Source organism: Pinus tabuliformis, chromosome 9 (assembly GCF_031772625.1).
Source record: "Pinus tabuliformis cultivar Carrire ecotype Pingquan chromosome 9, CPIR1, whole genome shotgun sequence".
Taxonomy (NCBI): domain Eukaryota; kingdom Viridiplantae; phylum Streptophyta; class Pinopsida; order Pinales; family Pinaceae; genus Pinus; species Pinus tabuliformis.
The window spans coordinates 928,211,174-928,216,708 of NC_142307.1; the positions used below are offsets into that span (position 1 = coordinate 928,211,174).

The 5,535-nt window shown below is 32.1% G+C and overlaps 1 long non-coding RNA gene across 1 annotated transcript; it reads left to right on the forward strand.

Annotated features, from left to right (window-relative positions):
* The first annotated feature begins 3,175 nt into the window (after window positions 1-3,175).
* On the forward strand, window positions 3,176-4,167 carry LOC149151796 (uncharacterized). Its single transcript, XR_016262206.1, has 4 exons — window positions 3,176-3,488; window positions 3,603-3,665; window positions 3,800-3,830; window positions 3,928-4,167. It is a non-coding gene; the product is annotated as an uncharacterized LOC149151796 (long non-coding RNA).
* The last annotated feature ends 1,368 nt before the right edge of the window (window positions 4,168-5,535 follow it).

The following is a 5,535-nucleotide window of genomic DNA, read 5'->3' on the forward strand; positions in this document are numbered from 1 at the left end:
CTATTGCAAGGAAAGGTGAGAGAAACACTTCGAGAGTGTAGGAAACAAACATAGAGAAAACTACAAGAGCAACAACAATAAAAGCTAGATATAAAAGAAACAATAAATGTTTGAAAAAAACATTTTCTAAATGTGGAGATTCACTCCAACTTTACAGTGGAGATTCTTAATCTATAAATATACTTTGTTACACTACCATGACCCAATACTATGTCTCACTAATATTACATGCTCAAAAAACTATAATTCATGCTAATATAATACATGTATATATGTCATATTTTTTAATTAGTCAATTTAATTAAAAAAAGGAAAAAAATATATTAATACTTTTCAATAAATCTTATCCTTTGATATATGATCACTATTAAAAATATTATAATATATTTCATGAAAAATAAGTCTCTACTATTTATCTAACAATTATGGATAATTAAATTAAAATTCTAAAAACCTTATTTCTATATAAATTTTTAATTAATTTTAAATATAATATTCAACATACAAAATAAAATTAACATCAAATTAATAGTTAATAATTAACATCAAATTAATAGTTAAAATTTGATTGATCAATATCTCAAAGTTTAATTTAAGCTTTTGTAATGTAAACAATTTTTATATAATTTTTCCATGAGAATCATATCGAAATTTGATCCACGTGGGATCTCACTGATCATGTATAGAGAGACTATTTCTTCTAAAGTGAGTTTTTAAATCAATTGTTCACATGGCTGGTTGGTAACCGTCCAGTACCCATATCAACAAGCATTTCATGGCCAAACAAACGTTAGCGTGTTGGTCATGAAGCTTGGTAACCGTCGTACATCCATCCATATCAAAAGCATTTTATTCACAAACAAGCTCCATAGTACCCGTGAACGCGTGCAAATTATCCAATACATTAACATTTGAATTGCGCCAGTGACATATTGCCAATTTGGTTAGCTTCTTAAAATATGTTTTACATACATTTTGTTATATGATTAAATTTCATTATTAGAGATATAAATAAGGTAATTTGTTGATGGTGATAAAACTGGAAAGGATCCCCAATATGAACAGAACGCCAACTTGATCACTCTATAATAAATTGGTAACACAACGCAGATTGCTAACTGCTGAATAAATGGTGAGAAGATGAAATTTGTAATTTTTTATTATAAATTATTATCCTATAATATAATATTTATATAAATTAAATAGATTTTAATGTAGTTTAATATAAAGTTCGAAGCACAGATTCACCTTTTTATCCAGCTGCCTCTGTCTTAGCTATTTTCCGCTTGCTAAGGCCCCTTCAGGAAGTAACGAGACCGCTGATCTGGAGGTCTTCAAGGAGTCACTTGAGTGGGTTAGGCCGGAAGATTGACTCGTATTTTCTTGTTGAATCCGGGCCACATCTTATAGTAGGATTAACGAGTGATGCGGATAGGTGGGTAGGGACAAATGAATCAGTACGGAGAATAGTCAATTTTTTTGAATCACTTCCTATCCAGCCATTTCTCTGCCCAACTCCTCCTTTCACTTCAGACCGTATTAGGCAGGGAGGCATGGGTGCACTGCTCTTAGCTGCTATCCCCTCCGCCATAACTGGATGGAAGAATGTAAGTCGAGGAGAGGGAATCGCCTGAATCATAGTTAGTTGCTGGGCCAACTCCATAGCCAATTGATCCAGTCAGAACGCTATTATTTGACACTCTGCAACAAATTTATTGGGCGCCGTCCTTAAACGCTGCGATAATTTTGCTGATCTCTGGAAAGATGCGTCACCCTACGTACACAATGTTTTCAATGAACACCTGAGCCCTCGTTTTCTCTCACTTGCTTTTCCACTCTACTCACCTATTTTCATGACCTGTTAGGTAAGACATTTTTACAGAAATAAGAGGCGTAAGCAAAGCAGTGAGACTAGCCTCTTTTCCAATTTGAGATCATTTTACATACCTGTTTCATTTTGAAAAAATTAAATAAATTAAAACTAATATAATTAATGAAATATTTATTTATAATAAAAATAAATATATCTATTTATTGAATTAGTGTAAGATTAGAAATTAAATGAAATCAAAATTTATCTCATATTATAATAATATAATTTAGTTGGTAAAGTTCAAAAAATATAAAAATAAATAAAATCTTAATTTTATTTTAAATTATTATTAAAAATATACATTAATTTTATATGTAACATGATTTTTAAACATGAAAAATTATTTTATTATGGAGATTTTTAATTTGTAAATAAGTTTTGTTACAATGATATGGACCAATACCAAAGCTTACTAATATCATATGCTCAATAAATCATAATTCATGTCAACATGACACATGTTCATATGTCATTATGTCATTTTTTTTTTAATTTAGCATTGTTTTTTGAAGTGGTTTGAGTTCACGAAAGAGATTACGTGGCTTGAGAAACTACGACCACAGGCACATGGGGCCACAACCCTTAAAATGACTAGATTTTTGTGGTGACCTTCACATCATGGAGTGACTTAACAGTACACCCCGTCACGTCTATTGTACAAACAGTAAATAATTTATCAATTTAATTAAAAAAACAGAAAAAACATAATTATTTTTAAGATCACTATTATTAAGAATATTTAATAATATTTTGTGGAGATTAAATGTAACACCTAAACCATAAACTCTATCTAAATCTTTAAAAATTACATAATAAAAAAAATAGGTTTCTTGCAAATGTCAATATATATATATATATATATATATCGTTTCTCGAAACAATACTGATGATTAATTTCATTTCACACTTTTTGAGCGAGAATAAATGTACATTCAAGGTATAGGTGAGGAGATCCATTGGGAATTCTTCGGGCTTACTGTGCGCATTTATCCATGTGGGATATATGTATATATATATATGTATATATATATATATATATATATATATGTATATATATATATATATATGTGTATATATGTATATATATATATATATATATATATATATGTATATATATATATATATATATATATATATATATATATATATATATATATATACATATACATATACATATACATATCGGTTCTCGAAATGATACTGATGATTAATTTCATTTCACACTTTTTGAGCGAGAATAAATGTATGTTCAAGGTATAGGTGAGGAGATCCATTCAAAATTCTTCGGGCTTACTGTGCGCATTTATCCCTGGGGTACATCGTTTTGTTGGCACTTGTCCCTGGAAATATGCAGCGTGCAATGGTTAATTGGGTTAATACCTTTGTTTGTTCATGCCAATTGTTTGTTTTTCCATTGTTGATCCCTAGCCTTCGATCAGATGACGAGAATTGGATAGGGTTTATCCCTCTAACTAATTCCTCGTGTCTGAACCCTGGAGGTTTCATTGTTGCAGTTAACCTTTCATCTGTTGCTGCTCTGCGATGTGGAACTATCCACTCGTTACAGTATGTGTTAATGGTTGAGCTGGTGAGGGCGACTGAACCCGAAGAGCAGGTATGCCCAACAGTGGAGCCAAACAATGAGGTTTTTACTTCTGAGATTCGTAATTTGGTTCTGTTTAGAGGGTTTATGTTCAATCCTTCTCTAATAACTTTCACTGATATGTAGGAATGGCCCATGAGGCTTTGGCGATGGTGGAAGGCCAGAAGCATCAAGGATTAACTGAACCAGGTATGTTTCCTTGTGAAAGATTTAGGGCGCTGTCTCTTTTCGGTTTCTAGCTAAATGAGGGTTTTCATTTTCAAATCTTTTTCCTTGAACCCATTTTCAAATAGGAACTGAACCTCCATTTGTTTTGCTGGTAGACAATTTATCGAGACTGTCACTCTGTTCGAGGTAAGACCCTACTATGTTTAAAAATTAGGTTTATATATGTAACTAATTGAGGGTTTCAACTCTGCAAAACTAACAAGCTCTCATCCTCTGCTCACAGGAATATAATCTTTTTAGGAGGTTTGTTTATTCGGATTGTGGCCACTCAACTCAAAGGAGCTTACCATATTTCAGTTTACTTCTAGGTTGGAGCTGTTTCTCTTGATTATGATTCTAGAATGAATCGTTTTATGGTTTTAAATGGGGGTTTCTCCCTTATAAGCGATCTTAGGTTATGGGTTACCGCCATAGTTTATTTGACTTAGATTTCTGGTTAGTCGACAAGCTCTGTCTGTCGAGACATTTTCTTTCTTTTAAATGTAAGGTCTGAAGAACGAATATTATGCTTGGCGATTGCCGACAGTGGTATTAAGAGTCTATCTCCAGTTTTGTTGTGGACTGTATTGTAATATTTTTCTCTTTAAGTTAAGGAGGCCGAGCATGCCTTCCAAAGGTTGTTCCAAAAGATTCAACTGTTTCACGGTTTTGTATGTATGAAACGCTTTCTGGTTTATTCAGGTGATTTGAATGTTTACATCATTCTCCTTATTCTCTGCATATCAATTTTTTGTGTTATGCTTTTGACAGAGGTACTAGGTCAATTCTATGTAATAATTTTATTGTAAAGGTTGAATCAGCATCCCTTACAACTTGTTATATGACTTTTAAAGACTGGAAGGAAAAGCATTTTGCTTCCATTCGGTGTTTGTCTCATATTTAGATATGTGTTAATCTTTCTATTCCACTATACTTTACGAGTATTGTGCTTCTAGTTAGAAAACTATTTACACTTTTCGTTGCTTAAATGACAAGCTGCATTCACAATCTATTCTAAGATATACATGTGTGTGTATGAATCATGCTTCTCTGGAATTTATTTTAATTTCCTATTCTGCAAACAATAATTAGATTGTACTCATTTAGCTTACCCTTTATTCATTGGACTTTTAATAAGATTCAGGGACTATCAGTTCAATAATAAACTTTCTATCCTACTTGATTGTTTACCTGTAGTTAACATAATATTATCTATAATGCAACATAAATTTTTTGCATTAATTATCGGTTAATCCTGTAAGTCAAGTAATCATATTCACAAGATAGTAATAAATTTTCAGAAGTGTGCTACCTTACTGTATTTGTTATTCTGCAATGGAAAATGTATTCGAAAGGTCTCACCTCCTAACCACGAGTCTAGCAATCACGTCCAGACCCTTCCTCAAGCACCTTCTATCTTTCACACTGGACTTTATCAATTTATAGTCAGTATAGTGGGCCTTAGGACTCCTATCCAGCATTAAATTTTGTTCTCCGTTTGGTGACTGTGTTGAGCAACCTTCCTATTGGTCCTTTCACCCAGCTTTAGGATGGTTCTTTTTGCCTCTCTTACCCTCTCTATATTTCCTTTCTCACGCAGAGGGTATCTGTTTCTAGGCAATTGTTTCTTTTAATTAACAAAACAATTTTTAGTCTTGATAAAGTAGTGTTACCAAATTTAGATAGTCTCAATGTATGGATCTCGTAATCCAACTTTAGTCAGTTAATATTTAACATCACAATGTAATAAAATTTACAAAATCATTAAGTAAAAATCAAATTAGTAGTCTTAGCAATTTTTATGCAACTTGGGGTGTTACATCTCCCCCCCCACATGAGGAACATCGTCCCT